This window comes from Podarcis erhardii, assembly GCF_964252035.2.
Source record: "Podarcis erhardii genome assembly, chromosome: 9".
In the NCBI taxonomy this organism is placed as follows: domain Eukaryota; kingdom Metazoa; phylum Chordata; class Lepidosauria; order Squamata; family Lacertidae; genus Podarcis; species Podarcis erhardii.
Window position 1 is genome coordinate 45,441,024 of NC_138512.1, and position 22,919 is coordinate 45,463,942.

A 22,919-nucleotide genomic window follows, 5' to 3' on the forward strand; every position below is an offset into this window, starting at 1 on the left:
GTAATGTATTGTGTTACAACGATTTCCTTCTAGACTAGCCACTTTTAATATTCCATACACTTGGATTGCAAAAGAATGCAGCAATGAACAACAAATGATGGTGTGAAACATAAATAGGTATATTTTAAATGGGTCTACTAATTCAGCTGAATCTCATTTTGAGAAATGGTGACATGACTTTGCCATCTTACCCTGCAGTGAAACATCAGATTGAGATTTCCTGGCTCCAGTTGTTTGTGATGCAGACCATGTCCAGTTATTATAGGAAGCTCTTACAACCAGCATTGCCTTTATATAAACCTCCATATGGCACTTCTACGAAGTGCATAGATGTATGCAGTTTTGTTTTTGGTCATTTCACACTGAAAATACAATTTGACTTGGCTGTCAGACAGACATAATCTGTCATATTCCTTCTATAGGAGCTGGACTTGATCCAAATGGATACATTCAAGAACATTATCCCATAAAATTGGAGGCTAAGCTTCCAATTTCAATATATAGGAAGGCTACAATTCTGCGGGTTTTGGCACCCTCTGCTTTTTCAACTGAACAGCCTGTTTCTGTGATTAGTGCAGTTTATTGCTTTATCACAAAATAAGGCTGAAAACAAACTCAGTAAAGGAACAGATGGCTTTGCCACATTTCCTAAAAAGGGCAGTTCCCACTCAAAATGGGACATTTTGCAGACCATTAGGATGGTTTCTATAACATTTCTCTGAATCCAACCTATACAAGCAGTAAATACTCAAGTAAATTTGTGAGAATAATGCTGCAACACTTCCTGAATAAAATAACAACACACCACTGGTTAGAATAATGGAACTGTAGAGTTGGAAGACATCCTGAGGGCCATTTGGTCCAACCCCCTGCAATGCAGGAATCTCAACTAGATCACGCATGACAGATGGCCACCCAACCACCAAGGAAGAAGAGTCTGCCACCTCTCATGAGAGTCTGTTACACTCTTGAACAGCTCTTAGTGTCAGAAAGTTCTTCCTGATGTTTAGTTGGAATCTTTTCTTGTAACTTGAAGCTATTGGCTCAGGTCCTAGCTTCTGGAACAGGAGAAAACAAGCTTGTTCTTTCTTCCACGTGACAGCCCTTTAGATATTAGAAGATAGCTATCATATCTCCTCTCAGCCTCCTCTTTATCAGGCTAGACACCAGCTCAACCATTCCTCACAAACCTTGGTTTCCAGACCTTTGATCATTTTGGTCGCCTTCCTCTGGACACATTCCAGCGTGTATATATCTTTCTTAAATTGTCTCCAGAACTAGACACAGTACTCCAGCTGTGGTCTGACCAAGGCAGAACAGAGTGGTACTATTAGTTTCCTTGATCAGGAGACTATACTTCTGTTGATGCAGCCTAGAATAGCGTTAGCTTTTTTAAAAAAACTGCTGTTAACTTTAACACTGTTGACTTGTGTTAAGCTTGTGATCTACCAAGATCCTTTTCACAAGTACTACTGGCAATCCAGGTGTCTCTGATCACTGGCGGAGGAAAGGGGGGGCAGGAGGAGTGCACCACCCCTGTCACCATCGGGGAGGGGGGTACCATCACGACTGCCCCCCGGACATGCACCGTGCACCCCCCCCACTGTGCTGGGTGCCACGCCCCTGCAGGCAGCACGCCACTGCCTGCGGGTGTCATGCCACGCCCCCAGGAAGCAAACCACACCCCCACAGGTGACATGCCATTCCCCTGGGATGCATGTCATGCCCCCAGGGACACGCAGTAGCCACGGCCCCACCTACGCTCTGCCCCTGGTGCCAGAGCATGCAGCTTTGCCACTGTCTCCGATCTTATACAGTTCCAGGTATCGTGTGCCATGTGACCCAGAAAGCTGTGGACAAACACCAGCTGCCTCGGCCAGAAAGAGAGATGAGTGCCACAACCCCATAGTCGCCTTTGACAGGACTTAACTGTCCAGGGGTCCTTTCCCTCTTTTTACCTTACTTACACCATATATTAATTATTCCTGCATGAACAGGGGGGCCTGTAAGCGCATTCAGCTGAACACACTTATATCTCTCTTCAGTTCTTTCCACTCAGTGTAAGAAGGTTGGGGGTTAGACTGGCATATGTGGCCTTGCGCCCCCTCCATGGATAGAATTAGAAGCACCTGAACGCATCTGTCGTCTACTTTGCAGAAGCATCAGCAATGTTATAAATAAATTAAACAGAAAGAAGCCTTTTATTCTTTTGCACTGATAAGATCATGATCTTTAGAGAAGATTTTATTTGAAAGAATAAGTAGGCTGTAGCCCAATCCATCAGATGCTTGAACTGAGACTATTTACAGACAAGCTACTAAACTACGTTCTTAGTGGGCTGCAGTCACTAGAATATTAGGCTGTGACTTTCTTGTAGCTTTCAAACTCACTAGTTAGTTTTGGACAAATTATTCTCTCTCAGTCTAGCTTACCTGTTGTGATGTCTTGATATATCTACAAGTTAAAATGTATTGTAGGATGAAGGATAAATAGAGGTGCCCCATGATATTCTTGTAAAGAAGCTGGTAAAATGCGGACTTGACTATGCTACCACTCAGTGGATTTGTAACTGGCTGACTGACCGAACCCAAAGGGTGCTCATCAATGGTTCCTCTTCATCCTGGAGAAGAGTGACTAGTGGGGTGCCACAGGGTTCTGTCTTGGGCCCGGTCTTATTCAACATCTTTATCAACAACTTGGATGATGGACTCAAGGGCATCCTGATCAAATTTGCAGATGACACCAAACTGGGAGGGGTGGCTAACACCCCAGAGGACAGGATCACACTTCAAAACGACCTTGACAGATTAGAGAACTGGGTCAAAACAAACAAGATGAATTTTAATAGGGAGAAATGTAAAGTATTGCACTTGGGCAAAAAAAAAATGAGAGGCACAAATACAAGATGGGTGACACCTGGCTTGAGAGCAGTACATGTGAAAAGGATCTAGGAGTCTTGGTTGACCACAAACTTGACATGGGCCAACAATGTGACGCGGCAGCTAAAAAAGCCAATGCAATTCTGGGCTGCATCAATAGGAGTATAGCATCTAGATCAAGGGAAGTAATAGTGCCACTGTATTCTGCTCTGGTCAGACCTCACCTGGAGTACTGTGTCCACTTCTGGGCACCACAGTTCAAGAAGGACACTGACAAACTGGAATGCGTCCAGAGGAGGGCAACCAAAATGGTCAAAGGCCTGGAAACGATGCCTTATGAGGAACGGCTAAGGGAGCTGGGCATGTTTAGCCTGGAGAAGAGGAGGTTAAGGGGTGATATGATAGCCATGCTCAAATATATAAAAGGATGTCACATAGAGGAGGGAGAAAGGTTGTTTTCTGCTGCTCCAGAGAAGCAGACACGGAGCAATGGATACAAACTACAAGAAAGAAGATTCCACCTAAACATTAGGAAGAACTTCCTGACAGTAAGAGCTGTTCGACAGTGGAATTTGCTGCCAAGGAGTGTGGTGGAGTCTCCTTCTTTGGAGGTCTTTAAGCAGAGGCTTGACGACCATATGTCAGGAGTGCTCTGATGGTGTTTCCTGCTTGGCAGGGGGTTGGACTCGATGGCCCTTGTGGTCTCTTCCAACTCTATGATTCTATGATTCTATGATTCTATGACTTCATGCACGCATACACAAACATATAGCAAGGTACCTGCACATGCCATGGTTCAAATGGTTATGCATATTAATACAAAAAAGCAGTTTAAAACAAACCAAGGCCTTCAGTAAGAAATGCAGTAGGTGATCAGGATTGTGTGGAAGGTACCTCAAATATTCTCAAATCAGTTATGGCTTGGGGTGCAATAAACACCACACTGAATTGTGTTGGAAACTAATTTGAACTTGGAGGCCGATGCTAATGGCACAAAGCTGGTGTGTCCTGCTTTGAAAAGCAGATTCTAGAAATCACTGTGGTTTAACACCGCATTTAACACCAGCTGCTTTTCAAAGGCACACCCACCAAGACTGTGCTCAGTCAAGCCAGTCTTCTTGTGTGCTACACCGAAAAAGAACTAAGTGTTCACTTATTTTATATTGTATCAGTCTCAGTTTTGCCATGAATCTTCCACATTGTGTGTGTAAAACACTGAAATGTCTCTGCTCCTCGCACAACAGTTTAGGTGCCACCAGGTAAAGAGCTGGTGCAAGTGTTGAATTTAAGCACTGGGAAAGAAGAAGCCAATGTACAGTGTAATAAATAAAATCAAACAAGACTTACAACGTTAGCAGACTTTTCATTTAGGCTTCCTGGCATATAATACTAAATAAAACATTCTGTAAATGCCCCTTTGCTCTTAGCTTTTAAAATATGGGGCAAATAGAGAGAAGAGAGATGGGGGTGGGGAAGAAATCCAGGCAAGAGGTTGCTGGCTTCACTTGCTTTATGCTGGATTTTTGAAAGAGATTACTAGTCCAAGAGATCATTTCAAGATTCAGATATCCATTCCCTGCACCATTACCCATTTTAAAAATAGAAAGTCTATTATAACTATAAGGGCAATGCTCTGTGAACGAGTGGTCTATTTGACAGATTGTGGACTTTTGCATACTCTTCATACATAGAAAAACATGCCCCCCTCTTTGAATGCCTTATGCTAATAGAAATGTGCTTAGTTTGTGATATGTTCGGGGGGGGGGGGGAGAGAGAAATTACTACCATACTGATTTTCTGTGGGGAGAATAGATAAAATAGGATTTGCATGAACAAGAAGAGCAATATGCAATTAACTTTTCATATCACACATTTTGACATAGAAAAACTAGCTTAAATACACCATAGTATTAGCTGCTTTATACCACTGTTCAATTAAAGATGGAAAAACCTACAAAATAATAATAATTCTTGCTAGATAAGAGTTCCTATCTACCATAGAGGCTCAAACTATGTGTAGAGGCCTACACTGCAGGGAGTCGGGAACTTAGGTAGAGCACTTTGCTTTCATAAGCTCTATTGAGCTACCATTTCCCCTCCTCTCTATCTCAGCTGAGAAAAAACAAAATTAAAAAATTCCTTCCAGTAGCACCTTAAAGACCAACTAAGTTAGTTCTAGGTATGAGCTTTCGTGTGCATGCACACTTCTTCAGATACCTACGAAAGCTCATACCTAGAACTAACTTAGTTGGTCTTTAAGGTGCTACTGGAAGGAATTTTTTAATTTTGTTTTGACTATGGCAGACCAACACAGCTACCTATCTTCAGCTGTGAAAGTGTGGGAAGGGGGTAGGGGAGAGAGATCTGACCTCTCTCTAAGCTGGGTCTTTTGGACCTTCGAAGCTCTTAGAAAAAGGTCAAAGCACCTGAACAGGACCAAGCTCCAGACTATAGATTCTAGGATCTGGGACATTTTGTGCGGAAGTGGATCTCCCAGTCCTAAGCATCACACAGCTGAGGGAGTGAGAGAGTGAGATACAAAGACAGAGGAAGGGAGAGTTGTCTTTGCTGCGTGTGTGTGTGTTTGTGTGTGGGGAGAATGAATATTTTCTTGTAATCTAGTGTACACAATTCATCAAAAGGGTATTTGATTTTGGCTCTACAATTTCACCATCAATATTTTGACATAGCAACTTAAACATTCCTGGGGCAGGGGAAACAAATACACTTACGCTGAAATAGCTCTTCTCTCCCTCCCCCATTAAAATTAGTCACTAGATTTCTCTTATAAGTCAATTGTTGTAGGTTAGGTTTACAACTTCACCATCTGCCAGCTTTATCCGCACGTGGGCAACACACATCATATATTGCACCCTGCACATGGTGTGTGTGTGTGTGTGTGTGTGTGTGTGTGTGTGTGTGTAGCAATCTGCCTCATGAAGCTGCTCATAACTTTTTTCAACTTTCTCTGTAGTTGTTAGTTTCTTTAATTTCTACAAGCAGCTGACAACCTAGGCTACAACTCCAGCTTAACCCCAAAATATATATAGCAGTTCCTACAAAGCATTCATCAGCTGAAAAAGAAGAAGAAGCCCTATATGTCAATTCAGTGTTGATGTATACCTGCAATACTTGTTGCCTTTGTTGCTTTCTATTAAAAATAAATGCAGACGTTCCCCTCTGCCATTAAGAGATCTGTAGCTTTTAATCTAATTGCCAGTTGCCTTTAAGCCTTGAGCTGGTCAACAGAGACACAATGCTATCAGGGATAATTTGTCCTTCCTGTATTTCTGTGGCGTGATCTATACTGCTGTGCTGAGAAGGGTCCTTGTGGGTGTCAAATGCTGTTGCTGCTTCTAATGGAAATAAAGGGGGGGATTAAGTAACCCCCACAAGTAAATAGATGTTTCTCTAAACGTAACTTTTAGTTTGCAAATGGCCCTGAGGCCAAGATGTCACATCTGCTGGGGTAGGAAGGAAATAATAGGTCACTGGATAAACCATTTCCCATTTGAGTCATTTATTGATTGAAACCAACAAACTACAATTGTTCTGTTATAAAAGATTTTGTTTCGAAACGTTGAAGCCTATTGTTGTATAACAGCCTGTGGTCTGTTCATGGCTGTTCGTTTGCTCTAATCTAGCTTTCCCCATCACATGCTATGTGCTTTGCAGTGACAAAGAATCAAAAAGTTAGGTTAAGACCTCATAATCTAGTCCAATTCTTTGCCAATGCAAGTTGTCTACTACTTCACCATCCCTGATACATGTCCACCCAGCTTTAAAAACCTATAAAGAAGGAGAGTCTAACACCTTCTAAGGTTTGTTTTCTTCACTATCAAACTAAACATACTGCCTGGAAATTATTCCTAACGCTCATCTGAAATCCCTTTTCTTGTACTTTGAACCTGTTGTTTCAGGTCCTACCATTTGGAACAACAGAAAATAAATTTGCTGCATCCCGGGTGTGAGGGCCCTTTAGATATTTGAAGATGACTACATATTGCCTCTTAGGGACGCAGGTGGCGCTGTGGGTTAAACCACAGATCCTAGGACTTGCTGATCAGAAGGTTGGCGGTTCGAATCCCAGCGATGGGGTGAGCTCCCGTCGTTCGGTCCCAGCTCCTGCCCACCTAGCAGTTCGAAAGCACCCCTAAGTGCAAGTAGATAAACAGGGACCGCTTTCTAGCAGGAAGGTAAACAGCGTTTCTGTGTGCGGCGCTGGTGCTGGCTCGCCAGATGCAGCTTCGTCACGCTGGCCACGTGACCCGGAAGTGTCTTTGGACAGCGCCGGCTCCTGGCCTCTTGAGCGAGATGAGCACGCAACCCTAGAGTCGGTCATGACTGGCCCTGACAGGCAGGGGTACCTTTACCTTTACATATTGCCTCTTAACAGTCTCTTCTCCAAGACAAATACACCCAGCTCTTGCAACCTTTCCTCATAGAATTATCTCCATATCTAGGGAACATATGCTGTCTGCTGCATATTTAGAGTTTGATCTAATATCAGCTGACATGTTTGATATCCAATTATATCAACAGGGCTGTAAGTCAGTACTTACAAGAGGCTGTATTCCTTAGTATGCCTGCCCAGAAGGATGTACTATTGAAATCAACAAATTGCTGTAAACCAGAGAAAGTGAAATTAATGGCACAGTGCTTATTCTCCATTAAGTTCAATGGGAGTTCAGTGTACATACTTTTATATTGATAAAGCCCAATGGCAGACAGAGTTGCAGCCATTTTGAACACTGGTTTTCCAGTGGCTTACACATATATGCAGCCAGAGTCTATGATGTAGGTGTTTACAGCATAATCACCCCAAGAGGGTCTTTGTTCTCCCATAGGAGAAGCCTTTGATTCCATCTGACATCAAACACTGTGTCCTGCCTGCTGCTTTGCTTCTACAATCATATATCTTCTAATGCTCCTCTAAGCTTCTAATGCACATTGCTTCTAACTCTTTACTCTAAACTCTGGCTTCATCTGTTGAGGAAGGGGCCCCAACCATTTGCTGTCTCACACTGTGACCCCTTGATCCTTTGTTGTCTTAATGGCCCACCTCCCAGGCTATGACCTCACAAAGAAAGCTAGTCTGACTTAATTAGCTATTACCACTTGCTGATTCCAGGGTATTAGAAGTGTCTAGCACATTGCTTAGCACCCCAAACCTTAATTAAATCCTAACATTTGCTCTATCTAGAGATTATAATGATCCAGCACCAACAAACTCATAACAGTATGTTTTTTTGGAATAGAGAATGGATTCCCTGTTACTTAAGTCCCCAAAAGCTGTATTTCACAAAGCACTCAAAGGCACAGGTGCAAAAACGTTTCTACAATTTCCTCTTGGGAAGCAAGGTAGATGAAATGAACTTATACCACTTGCCATTTAGTTTTAGCTCATTCTCTGACATCAGATCCATGGTGAGAGCTTAGTGTGGCAATGGAGATTGTGTGTTGTTTCCATCCCAGGAGGATGAATGCAGCATTATAGCAATCTCTGCCAAGCTGGTCTGGCTCAAAGTGCTGCATTAGCAGAGTCTGGTGTTTGTGGCATATTGATACTCTTGGGATAACAGAGTAGCAACAAGCTTTTACTTTGGGAACACTGAAACAGCTCTCTGATATTAGATCCTGACTGCTTTAATATTTCACAAACTCCATAAACCTTGTTGGTCACTTACTAATTATGACATTCCCAGTGCCTTACAATAAAATGCAAATTTGCATCACGTTAAGATATCCTAGGATTAGTTTCTATTCCCCCCCCCCTTGTCTGAACTATGCCAACCTGGGCTGCTTTTATGTGGCAGTTTACTGTGGACTCATTGCTGCTCTTGCATGTATTTTTTTTGCAGCATCCACACAACATTGTGTTCATCAGAATGCCTTCACATGTGATTTCTGCATTTACTGTTCTCATGGGAAATCTAGTAAATGAAAGCAACAACCTGGAAATGGTAAACCAGGATCAAACGGGGAAGCAGGGAACATGGGATGGTATTCTGATGAGGTTGACATTGTGTACTGTAGATGCTGCATTGAGTCCATAATAAATTGCCCTGTGGAAGTACATTTGGTGCTTGTCAGGATGAGAAGAATGTGAAATTTCTTGTTGTTAACAGAGAATGGCAAAATGGCAAAGCAAAGGCCATTTTGTATGGGGACGAGATCATATTCTCTACCTCAGCTGTAGGAAACTCTTTTCATTGCAAGGGCTGCATTCCCTTGTGGGGAATCTACTGGGGGCACATACCAGAGACGAAAGTGGGTGAAGCATGGACCTCTGCACAGTAGGCTACATTCTGGACAGAAATACATCGAAGGTTTCTCAATATCTCTCTCTACACACACACACACACACACACAGAGAGAGAGAGAGAGAGAGAGAGAGAGAGAGAGAGTGTGTGTCAAGGAAGAAGCATTATCACAGTGCTAGAGAACATTCTGAAATCCTCTAGTCAAGCGAGCAGATGTGTTGGCAATAAAATTACATCATCTGGAGACAGCCTAGAAAAAATGGACTTTAATATTATTAATAATAATTAAAATTCTGCTGTGTTTCTGCTTCAGTTGTCATTGTCAGTGGGGTCCAGGCCCAGATTTAACAGAGACTTGAACTGAAACCTAGCTCCAGTATGCTCACTGTGATTTACTAAGTTCTTTTTTGTATGTGATTTGTGGGGCCGCAACTGGCAAATCTTAACTGTACCATATTTCTATTAAAGGTCATATAACTAACAGAAAAGGTATGGGAGGTGTGTTGGGAGCAAAAGAGCGAGAGATTTAAGTGTTAGATTTTAACAGCTGGACTGGCTAAGCAAAAAATGTTAAAATTGTAGTGGGGATAATAGTTAGTGCTCCCACTTCAGTATGAATCACCCTTCTTAAAAGGCTTCCATGTCTAACACAGTCAAATTCATTTGTTCTGCTGAAGAGATCTGTGTGCAGATATACACTCAGATATACATGGGTAACAGATTTATACCGAAGCTAATTTTTTTTTGCATGACACATCATTCATGTAAAACAGCCATTGTTATAGGAATGCACAGAATGGTATTTCTGATTTGTGTCATACAGTTCATGTGATGAAAGCCTGAGCAATGTTGTTTAAAGGCCTAATTCACATGCTGCCTTTCTTCATTGGTCCACAACCCATGCCATCCTGCCAGTGCGGTTCTTCTTTACTAAGGTTAACTTCCTGCAGTGATGTGGGGCTGGAATATGCCACAGTGGCCCCCACTTTGCAAAAACAAAATTAGAATTGGGCCACAGGGTGCATGTAGGCATCATGCCCTCCATTTTGTGCTTAAAGGACTAGTTTCAAGGAATCATAGACTTGTAGAGTTGGAAGAGTTGATTACATGTCCAAAGCTGATGGAAATGTCTCATGGGATTCCTTTAACATAATCCAAACCAGAGCTGGTTGAAAAATTGCTAGAAACTTCCATCTGTATCAGCTTTTGGCTCATACACTCCTGCACACAAGCCTATCACCTTCAGTGAATATGAAAGGATTATGGACCACTCTATATCTAATGGCTAATGGTGGGTGATTTGTCTAGAATTGGGCTCAGGAAACTAAGAAAGCGATCCTAATCCCCCTGATCTTTGCTGTTAGGATATGGTGGAGGTGCCTGTCCCCTGAACTCTGCTGGCCTCTGCTGCCACAGAGGTTTGTGGTGGACTCACAGAAAGTAAAGTGAGTGGAGAACTACAGCCAGCTATGCTCCTTCTGGTGATGGCAAGAATAAGGTCCCCAAGATGCCTTATATACTACTCTATCTACCTCAGGGTGGTCCAACACGCAGCCTTGAGACCTTTTTTGTGTGGCCCTTGGCAACATTTGAGGACACTGTGCCCCACAGCCCTTGCATTGCATTCCCAAAGCCAGGAAAGCAAGGTACTGGGCTTTAAGAAGCTGTGAGGGCTTTGGCAGGGGAGTAGAGTCCTCTAGCCTTCTTCCCAAAGCCTAGTTAGTGTTCCCCCATCTTTGGGAAGGAGGTGGGAAGGCTCTAGGACCCTATCAGAGCCTCATGTCTCCTTCCTAAAGCCCTGGACCTTATCTGACTTTGCAAAGGCAGTGCAAGGGGTGGGTGGGTGGGTGAGTGAGTCAGTTTTTGGCCTCACTCCTCCCGCCAAGCACAACATGATAGTGTGTGGCCTGCAGGTTCCTTGTCAAAGTACTTTGTGGCCCACTTGCTATGAAAAGTTGAACCACCCTGACCTAGCTCAGTATTCTCTACACAAACTGGCAGCAGCTCTGCAAGGCTTCAGGCAGGGGATCTTCGCTTCTGAAGTTGCCAAACATTTAATTTTACAACTTTTCTATGCAAATCATGTGCTCTACCACCAAGCTACAGGCTTTCCCTTAAAGGGAATTGAATTAGATGGACCCTTGGTGTGAACCAGCAAGACAAACAAGAGTCTTTTCTTAAAAATGTAATGTATGAAGAGACTCTTGAGCAGCTCACATTTGCTAATTTATTTGCCAGACACAAATGGGTCAGAAAATTCATATCTCAAGTTTATTTCCTCAAGCAGTAGCCTGTGTTTGTTATTATTGAGAAGGGTGGAGAAGGGTTTAATCTCCTTAGGTGAGAGATGGGCTGAGGTTGTCCGTACTGCCCCAGGTTAGAGATGGGGTGGAAATGATTGTTAGGCTTGTTTGTTTCTGACTTTTTGCCTGCTGTTGGGCTGGTATATAAGTATTGGTTGTTGAAAGTTCAAGTGTTTTATTGAAGTAGGAAATGAGTGACTGGCGTGATGTAGTGGATGTTTGAAGAGTATGATTGCCGAGTGATTGTATTATTACATATGAGGACACTTTTTGTTTTGTAATGTTTATGTGCCGTCTGATGCTGTATCTTGAGGTTTGATTTTAATGATTTGCTTTTGGTTTTTATTTTACTTATGGATACTTATCCTACTTTAAATGCATATTTTTAATACTATTATCAGTAGCAGTTGTAATGAATGTAGAAGTTGCATCTTCTTGTAACATATGTTTATTTTTGTTGAGTTGTAAATTGTTTAGAGATATCTTGAAATATAAAGCTGTACACAAGTTTTGTAAAGAAATAACAACAAATAATTTGAGACAACAGCAAGGCAAACCATACCTAGCAGTTTCCACCCCCTTTTTTGTAGTGAAGTTCATTCTAAAGATAATTATGAAACAGGTGTTTTAAAAGAAGCAACTTTATTATGAGTGAACCCTGGTGCTGAGATAGTGTTGGAACCCATGCGCTTGAAGAAAGAAGCTTCCCTGCTCTGTGCTTTCACTTCATCAACTTCTCTTTTCCAATTATAGCTTAGATTCCAATATCTGTCCTTAAAAAAGAAACACTTATGTTGTGTAATTCCACATCATTAATTTAAGTACAGTCTGCTCTAAGGATGGATGAATCTGTTGCTTTCAGTTTCTCTCAGTTCAGAGGCACCAGCTTGTGAGGGTGATGGGGGCAGAGGGGGGGAAGGAACCAACATCAAACAACATTGCAACATTCTGATGTCATCCGTGTGATGCCAGGACAATGGGAGGAGCCAAGGCAGAGCTGAACACAGTGGCTGCACTGGTGGCTGCTCCTCTTTATCTTCTCTTGGTGCCGGCACCAGCGGTAAGTGGCTTTGACCCTCCTTCCCCATCACATTGCCATTGTCAGCATGAAAAGTCAGCACGAAAATTTGTATGCATTTTTCATGCATATTCCTCCCAATATATGTATATTTGCAGGTGATGTCCACTAATACAATAGATTTTTGTATGTTATTTCCACTGAAATACAGTGTGTGTGTGCACTCTCACCTAATATACACATTTTTGTATGAATTCCTTGACTAGAGAACTGTATTACAAAATTCAGAGAAGGGTGACTATTGCAGCATACCTGTGTTTTTGCTCGTGTAAAGGTTAAGGAAGTGCAAAATAGGTAAAAAAAAGGTAAAGGTAAAGGACCCCTGACAGTTAAGTCGAGTCACGAACGACTCTGGGGTTGCGACACTCATCTCGCTTTACTGGCCAAGGGAGCCGACGTTTGTCCACAGACAGTTTTTCCGGGTCATGTGGCCAGCATGATTAAGCCGCTTCTGGTGAAACTAGAGCAGCGCACGTAAACGCCGTTTACCTTCCTGCCACAGCGGTACCATTTTATCTACTTGCACTGGTGTGCTTTCAAACTGCTAGGTTGGCAGGAGCTGGGACCAAGCAACGGGAGCTCACCTCGTTTTGGAGATTCGAACTACCGACCTTCCGATCGGCAAGCCCTAGGCTTGTATTAAATTGTTGAACCAACCAAATTTGTTCCCCATCCCATCTCTTCACTGTCTTGAAATCAAAGCATGATCCATAAGAAAATAAACTGTTGTCTTGAACTCAGTGTTTCAAGAATTCTTTTCAAGGAATGGAAGGAATGTGAGACTACTTTTGTTTTTTAATGGATTTCTATAAAGCTGTCCAACACTTCTTTTAAGGGATGGTTTCATAATGAACATCAGTACTTTATGCTATAGTGTTTGGTACCCTCAGAAATAAAGGAGGTGACTCTGTTTGAAGAATCAACTCAAAACTTGCATTGAATTTGGTGGCAGTTCTGAGCTGTACTGTTTTGGGGAAACGAACTGTCGTCCTTTTAACTCCAGGGGGCAGCATTGCACTGTTAGTAGGTCCTTCCTTCAAGTAACTCCATAACAGGAATACAGAAAAATGAGCTGAGCATCCCCTCCCCCGCTCCTTCAGAGGCAGACTATTGGTGAGGACAAAGAGAATGAAAAGGTTTCGTTACATTGGCCAGGCCTGAAGTATGATGATTCATTGGGTTTAATATAAAATAATTAGAATCCTCTAGGAGGTCCATCAATACACCTCTTTTGGTATTGACGGTCATTCCAACCCTCTGCTTTTGAGGCTGGGTTTCCTGTCATATTCTTCTTCCTTTCCCTTCATTCTGTGCAATTCAGGCTGTTGGACTGCTCTCAGCAACATGTTTAAAAAGGCTAAAATAGCTGTGAATTATGCTCCCAGTTCAGTTGTGATGACTGCAGCTGAGCTATATTTCAAGACATGTCAGAGAAGCAGGACAAGGCTCTAGAGAATTATGAAACTTCTGTTTTTTCTCATGCCAGGCTCAGTGGTACCCCTCCAATTTCCCTTGCTGCGAAGCTAATCAGCTGTTTGTTTTTATATTTTAACAACTTCCCTCTTTGGCTTTGCAAGGTCCCATGTTTCTCAGCTTCAAAGCATTTGCCAAACAGGTGGGATCATGTTCCAACACGCGTGTGAGATTAATCCGGCCACCCTTCCAAATGCCACTTCAAGGCAGAAAATGGAGGCTGAAACCTAACTCTGAGAATAACAATTTAACACTGATACAGCATCTAACGTTTTCAAAAGGATATACACATAGGTTAAAAAGATAAAACAGCCCCTTCTGGTAGGTTCATAATCTGGTAGACCCAAAACAAAGATGGTCAGTGGATGGGAAGAGGAAAGCAAGCATTGGGGCAGCTGCTCCTTCAGTGGCTGTTCAATTGAGCCAGGATGGGGGGGGGGCAGTTATGCATTGCTGAGAATGAGGATTTGCATCACCCAAAAACAGGGGACACCAATTTGCTTAACATGTGCAGGTGTTATTTTATAGGCATGGGCAAAAACTAGAAATAATTGCTGTAGTTTAAATAAAAACACAATGTATCTCACAGTAGTGAGGAAGCCATCAGGTGGTTTGTGTGCCTCCTCACTCTGTTGACCAGGTCCTGCTAATTGTTGATGGGCAACTTCAAAGCCCTTGCTCTCCTTTTTATGCTTCCTTATCTTTAAACCAGACTTGGACCAGACTGCCCTCAAGCAGAAGACATCTTCAGATAGAGGAACAGGCTGGTCCCCCCCTCCTTCCATTATGTTCTTCTAGGGAGGCAGGAGGTGCAGCCTCCTGTGGCCCAAAGCCTGTCTTCCCTCAGCTCTGCATCCCTAGTCAACAGGGAGTTGCAGAAGAGTGTTCTTTCACATGGGATGTGAGGAAGTCAGGTCCCTGCAGTAACTCCTGCTCTGGCTGATAGATCGTGAGATAGCAAGGACCATGTGGCAATCTAATGACTGAGCCCATGGTTTGACCCCAGGTTTTAGCATTCCATGCTGATGTCCACATTGTCATAAGAGATTGGCCCATAGGCATGCTAGTATCTAGTCTAAACCACAAATGTTGAAATGATATACTAGGCTATAAGCAACTGTGTCTGTTCTTGGGAACATCATCATGAATAGTACAGCTGCACCTAAGATAACTATATCCATAGGATGAAGAGATGCTAGATATTTCTGATGTGATGTTACACACAAGACACTCTAGACCAGATGGAGGTGCCTGTACTTTCCAACTTCGGGCATAATTTAAAAGTATATTTACAGTACAAATAAGTCTTAATGAGGATCAGTCTGTTTGCATGTGATGGCGAGATCAAGACAAGCTGTGAATTCTGATGTGTTGCCTCTGTCCATGCTTAATTAATGATCGTGCTGGAAATGTCTATGTTCGGAACTGTTTTATTTAGAAATCATTAAAAACAGGAAAGGGCATGATTTCTCTTTTTGGCTTCGGTATATGCAGTGATGCTAATACCAGGTGCTCAGACAAATGAGTAACTGGACAGGCTGAACACACGGCAGTTGGGTCTTAAGCGTTTTGTCTCCATTTCTGAGCATGGGTGTGAAGGGAATCTTGTCATGTACAAAAGGCTCTCCCCATGATTTGGAAGTCAGATCATGCCGATATGTGTCACACAGAGTTCCTTTTACAGACTTTCCCTCCCATGCATGGATGGAAGTGGGACTGAGCCAGTAGCGGATGTGATGGCAGGGTTGGGCCAATGGGCACAGCTCTACTCTCAGGATGTAAGAAGACATATTTGGTTTCCTGCTTCTTCCTGCATTTATCACACACTGCAGTGTTTCCATTCTACCATAAATTACAGTGTAATGCCCTTAACATGTCATTTACCTTGCTTAATGTTGCTTTGAGGCCTATTTCATAAGGTCAAGAAGAGTAACAATGGGGCTAAAGACAAAAGGGAAGATAATGCCCCTGTGATGCACTGACTGTTTCCTGAGCCAGTTTTCATCATAAGCCCTCTTTAGGTGTTTACCTGAACATGCTGAAGTTAAAAGTGTGTGCAAAGATCTAGAAGGGGCTTCCACATGTGTTCAGCTGAATGAGTTTTAAAGTCCCTACAGCACTGGAAATCCTGGCTTATAAATGGCCAGTGTTGTTGTTGTTGTGCTCTTATCTTTCTTGCGGGTTTCTCATATCTACTTGGTTTCAGTTTTTCCATGATTTCTCTCTTTCACACACTCATCTACAAAGAGTCAAGCAACAAAAGATTTTTTTTAAACTATTTGAGCACAAGAATGCATATGGCAAGGCAGGAAAGACCAATATAAAGATTAATTGTTCCAGGCTGTTGGAAGTTAACATGACTGCACAAGGTGAGACAGTTCGGTTATTTAATCATAGTCCTGCTTTCAGCTTCGAAGGGCAGGAATATAGCAATTGTGCTTCCATTTCTATTTAATTTATATGAGTTTTGGAGCCCAACTCTATTGCTCTCCCAAAGGAGGAGTAATGCAACATCTTATCATGGAGAGTAGGTTTGTTGTCACACATCTGGATCTGGAGTCTTATGGTTAGCTGGCCCCATGGGAACTCCTCAGTAGTCAACACTAGCTGTTTTTTAATATCTTCCTCTTCACCTGCCTTTCACCCCAAGGTCCTAAAAATGTAACACTAAAAGCAATGTAGAAACTCATGATTATGAAGATTACAGTCACAAAAATAGAGGTGGTCCTTAAAATACCTCTTAAGTGTCAAAGACCAGGTGTATATTCAGAATTTGCTGAATCCTATATAATGTCGTTGTATAATGCACATCTGTAGAAGTATACAATAAATTCAAACTCAGAATGGTGTTGGACTTGGCTATTTATGGACTCAGAAGCAATATGATGTAATGTTCTTTTGCATGACACAATTTGACATCAGAGTGTAATGTAGAGGCAGTCATTCCTCCCCTCCTTTCCTTGACTGAAGATAGAAGCTCAATTTATACATTACTGGCATAGGAACTAATTTCCATTCCTGCTCCAGTAATGTCTGGCTGAAGACACAGGATGGGCAGGATAAATTATATGGTCCCTTCCTATGCAAGTGTCACTCAGGTCTCATGAGCCTTTTCAGATGTCCTGAGTATCACCAGGTGACAAATTATTTTACCTCACAGTGTGTGATTTGAGCCCCTTTATCCTGCACCAAGAACAGCTTTTGGGGCTAGACTAGAAACTTACCTCAGAATAACAGTGTGTTCATAAGTTCAAAAACCACAGGGTTTTGACAGGAAGAAATCCATCTTTGTGCGACTGTCTATTTAAATTCTGAACCTACTGTAAGAATCTGAAAAGAAATAGACTGTACAATTTGGAACCAATTGAGAACCAGCAGACAGCCTTTACAATGTTATACTGAGTCACTATTAAGAGGATGAAATGAGTGTTTTACATTTGGCAGTGAATAATCAGGAGGAAAAAAAGGCAAATCTACCATTTCAGTGGTTCCATTTAGGCTTCATGGAAATGTATTTCCAAGTCTCAGCACAACCAGGGTTTTAAGGCATTTTTCTGTGCGGCTCTTTTGTCTAAGAGAATCACCAGCAAACTTTCCTCATCTGTTTACCTGTAGCATTTTACCTGGAGGTTTTGGCATCTCAGTGAATCTGATGGATCAATCTACATTCAACTTGGGGGCACTGAGTCTTTTGCTGAATCTCTGTGGTAGGGAAGATAAACTAAAATCCTATTAGTCAGCCCACTGTTCTGTGGTGGCAGTTTCCTTTGAGCCTCTTGGCAATATAGCATTTACTTTAAAACTGTACATCATATCAGAATCCACTGAGAGCCATTATTTGTCTGGCAGGATATTTATAAAAGGCAGCATTAGTTGTAGGCCTTCGTCAATACGTTTTCCTCTTATTGATGCTCAACCAGGCCAGTCACTTTGAAATATTTTAATGTAATATGCCACTTCAGGATATCATGAATATTTCTATCACTGCTTGATGTGATAACTTGAAGAAAATCAGTTCCAAATGGAACAGCAGGAATGGGGGTGGGTGGGTGAGGATTGGAGCTGGTGCATCAGCTCACTGCTGAATCAGGAATAACATGAATATTTGTTTGTGAAGCCTAGAATATTGTTCTATTCCTAGTGAAGTGACTAGATTTCCTGTCTGAGGAGCTTATTCTTGCCATTCATTCCTTTCTGCCTTATCTGAGGTGTTCCAAGTTTAGGGATGGGTGAATCTGCCAATTTTTGTTTCTCTCAGTTCTTCATTTCCCCTCAGTTCTCCACACTTCCTCATCAGTTTGTGATTTTTTAAATAAAGTCCTCATCAGCGTTTTAGAGCAAATTTATCATAATATGCACATCTTTGCAAAGCAATTTCACCTTATATAAAGCAATTGTGTATGCTACTTTTATGAATATATGCATTTCTGTGTATACTTTACTCTAGTACTTGGAATTCTGTACACAACTCTTGGCTATGGAACTGCATTGCAAAATTCAGAGAAGTACGAATTTTGAACCATGGCTGTGTTTCTTCCCCATCCCCTGCCTGTGTCATGTTACCAATTATAAAAACAACAACAAAAGTAAACTAAAGCCTCATAGCAGTATTTGGCCATTATAAGGGCCCCAACTGAACTTTCACCACCCTGAAAAGTCAAGCTTAGGGACAAACTTTAGACATTTTGTGATGCTACTCTCTCTCTCTCTCTCTCTCTCTCAATTGAAACACAGTCTGGGAAGGCATCTTAACCCTTGCACCCCCTAAACATTTTTCAATTCAAAATTGGCCTCACCTGGGTTCTTATTCATAGATAAAGTCAGGTGGCAACTGAACTCTGATAAGTGTAGGGACAGCTGAACTTTGCAAAATAAAGATGTCAGAAGTAAGTTCCATTTGGTTCAATGGGCTGACTTCCAGATAAGTGGGCGTATCAGATTGTGGCATCTGAACCTCTGAAAAGATGAAGTGTTATTTCTGGCAAGGAATCATACTGAGAATGTGTACATGGGTCTCTGAGGTAGCTAAACAGGTGAAAAATGGAGAAACAACATCTAGGTAGTTTAAGCTTTGAGTTTATACCCAGACAGGCTTTGGCATGTTTTAAAGAACAGTTCATCCAACGGAGCAGATTATTGTCCTCACCTGCGTCATGAATCTACAGAGTGGCCTTTGGGTGTGGCATTTTCTCTCATCCTCAATGTCTTTACAATGGAAATGGTAAACTATCATTTACCCTTCTACAAAATGGGAACAGTTCCTTAACACACACACTGCTAGAAGGAGGAAGATGATAAAGATTTTATGATCATCATCAAAGTGGAAGTTCTGTGGTAAATACCCATGATGAGCTATAGCTGTATATTCCTGTATTCCCTTAAACCAGGGGTGGGGAACCTGTGGGACTTCAAATGTTGCTAACCACAACTTTCAACCCGCCTGACCATTGGCTAAGCTGGCTATGGCTGGTGGGTGCTGGAGTCTGATAACATATGGACAGCCCTGCCTCAGACAAATTAATTTCAGAATTCTCTTTCATTTAGTATTTCCACAAAACTCTTGGTCAAGCATGAGAAGGCCACATGTAAATAATCCTGGCTACATTTATATTCAAATGAAGAAAATTAAAATCCATAGAAATGTATAGTCATTTTCAAGTCCAATTTGGTCATTTATTCTTTTATTTTTTTTATTGTTGTGGTCTTAAAAATGTAGCTGGCCCCTGAATTTGCACTATCTCTTTTATTTTGTCAAAATTGAGGTCTCAGGTCTCATTTGAAAGGTAACATTTGCTCTTTTTTTATTTAAACCCATTAGAATATAATTTTAGACTGAGTAAGTCATTTTTCACCAATGAAGGTGACCAAGCCATTTGTGCTTTAATTTTTTTAAACTATTAATCTGTGGCAGCTGGTGAAACGGGGGGTTGATATGATTAACCTGAGCAATCATTTATCTTCCTGCAAAATTAATGTGGAGTCTTAACTTTAGCTTTTGAATATTGATTTAGCCTCATAGGAAATGAATTAATAATCGACTATACCTGTTGTAGTTATGATAAATATTACCTACCTGCTTCTGTTAAAAAGGCATTTGTATGTTGGCTACTATATTCATTTACACAGTGTTCTGAAATGTTCAGGTACTATATCCCCAGTGTCGTGATCTTTTCACTTGCAGGGGTCCAATGTGGTATTGTGGATATGCTACTTTGCAGCATGGCTCTTTGCCTCCACGTATGTTATCCCTGCATATTTGCAAATAAAGCACATAGTATAAAGAAAATCCAAGTCTCTAGTACTCCCTCATCCAAAGTTCTTCCTCTTTAACTCCACACCATTTGGAAGACGGAGGAACATCAAAGGAGAGATTCAGAACTCTCTCTTTGCTAGGGATGAGTGAAATGTGTCAGATTTGGTTTCTCTCAGTTTCTCATTCTTCCCATCTTTAAGTGCAGTTCTCCACATTTCCACACTTTGTGATTTTTCTCCTCCTCCTCATGAAAATCACCAGCATTTTACTGAGAATTTCTGCTAATATACACATTCATATACAATGTTTCCTAATATATATATTTTTGCAAAGTGATCTCCCTTAAAAAATGCACCATTGTATGTTATTTTCACTAATATATGCATGTTTATGGACACTTTACCCCCATGTATGCATTTTTGCACCTGTTACTTGGCTGGGAATTGCATGGCAAAATTGAGATAAATGCAAATCTCAAAGGATGGTTGCGTTTTGGTTTTTGTACAGTGGTACCTCAGGTTACATACGCTTCAGGTTACAGACTCCGCTAACCCAGAAATAGTGCTTCAGGTTAAGAACTTTGCTTCAGGATAAGAACAGAAATCAGGCTTCGGTGGCGCGGCAGGAGGCCCCATTAGCTAAAGTGGTGCTTCGGGTTAAGAACAGTTTCGGGTTAAGTACAGACCTCTGGAACGAATTAAGTACTTAACCTGAGGTACCACTGTATTGGTTCAGAAAGTGCGAATTAGGTAGATTTGCCTTTAAATGAGAAGTGAAACCAGAAGTATCCTCCATTCCCTACTCTTTGCTCCCTCTTGTTTTTAAGTCAAATACAAACAGCATGTCACCACACACTCCTCTCCTCCCTGACCCCATGCTGTATCCTCGGAGGGTGCAGGCAGGGAGAGGAAGATGCACAGCACAATGATGGCATGTCATTCATTGCTTGTATCAGCTGCTGCAGTGAAATAAGAGCAAGGGAATAAATAGCAGCAGCAGCAGTTCAATGCCTCTTGTAACATCCAATTTGGCTCTCGAAGTGTTGCAAGGTCTGGTAAGCATTTCTTCAACCTTATTTGTTCAACAGGCTAAAACTGCAAGCCCTGTGTGCAACCATAGGAGGAGCATCTGATCTTAGTCAGCCACAGGTTTCCATGGCACCAGGTTACCCTGTCCCTCTTGCCTTCTTCATTGCTTTATTGCCTTGAAATCTGACTTGTGAACATATCTATGAATTGTTTCTGACAATGTGCCAATGGCCAACCTACACACAAAAAACTTGTGATTTTTCTTTTAATAGATGATGAGCTGTTGAGCAAGTTCACTCCTCCAGCATTCTACTGTTTACATTGCTTGACAGCTTACATGAGCAGGTTTATCTGGCTTACGTTTTCTGCTGATGCATCACTGGTCTCTAAAGCTTAGAGCAGGGGCAGCTCTCCCCCCCCCTTTTTTAAAGCATGAGGGCCACATTGAGAGATGGCCACCCCTCTGAGGGCTGCATGCCAGCAGCTGGTGTGGCATATCTCTCTCACAGGCAGGCAGGCAGGCAGGCAAGCAGGCAGAAACACACACACACACACACACACACACACACACACACACTTAGCCGAGGGGGACTTGCAGACCAGCAGAAGAGGGGAGCTCCAATGTTTCCCCTCCTCCTTACAGCCATTTCTCCCTCTGATGTAGCAGCATTGCAAGAAAGTTTTAGGGTTCTGGAAACAGGAAGGGTTTCTTCCTGTTTCCCTAGCTCAAAGACTGTCTTGCATTCTGAAAGTGGTTCTATCATTAGCCGCCTCCTCTGTCAGGTCCTCCTTGGTCCTGCTCCCTTAGCCAGCATTACAGTTCCTCTGTTTCCTTCCTGGACCCATAACAGTCCCCCCATCCTCTGAGAAATTATCCTCTTTGTTTCCTTTGCCCAGGATTAAAGGTTGTCTCTTCCTTTCTCTCCTTCTGCATTGCAAAAGCTTGTTTCAAAGGTAATCATGCTAGCTTGCTTCCCTCCCTCTTTAATTAGGGTTCCTTTGAGTTATAAAAACAGAAGGATCTGAGAAACAAGAGTGCCCTACACATAGTGGTTAAAAGATTGATCCAAACCCAAGAAGTTATAAAACAAGTTTATTCTTAAACTGAATGCAGTGTAAACAGAGAGTGCATGGAAAATACCCTAAAGGGTTTCTGCAAAAATAAAAAATGGATCAGCTCTTTATGAAGGGAGGAGTTTAAGCTCGTCTCAATTTTGGTTCAAACCATCCAGAAGAAAGTCCACTGCATTTCTCTTTAGAAACTGGATAAGCTTCATGTGCCATTCATAGACTCAGAAAAAGAGTTCTGTAGCCTCTGTCAACCTGGTGCCCTCCAGATTTTGGGGACTACAAACTCCCAGCAGCCCTGTCTGGAGGGCACTTGGTTAGAAAAGGGTGGTCTACAAATTATTTCCTTTTCCATTTCTGTATTTTGGATGGCAAACATACCTTTGGGTATCTTGCCATTCTAACCTTTTGAAGAAGCACAAGATTTTGCCTGATAATTTTGCTACAAGAGAATACTTTTCAATTTTGACACAAAGGGTACAGATGAAACAAAACATTACTTTTTAACTTTTGGAAACTTTTCTCTCTACTTTTTCAACCTTTTATTTTTGTTGCGGCCAGCAGTTACTGAAGC

General features: G+C 41.9%; 1 long non-coding RNA gene across 1 annotated transcript in view; it reads right to left on the minus strand.

Moving 5' to 3' along the window:
* Nucleotides 1-15,408: 15,408 nt before the first annotated feature.
* LOC309349835 overlaps nt 15,409-22,919 on the minus strand; it is a 33,686-nt gene continuing 26,175 nt past the window's right edge. The window contains exons 5-8 of the long non-coding RNA XR_014160204.1: nt 20,070-20,244; nt 19,143-19,273; nt 17,221-17,326; nt 15,409-16,235 (exon numbers count right to left, since the gene is read on the minus strand). This is a non-coding gene — a long non-coding RNA (uncharacterized lncRNA). The remainder of the gene's footprint in view (nt 16,236-17,220; nt 17,327-19,142; nt 19,274-20,069; nt 20,245-22,919) is intronic.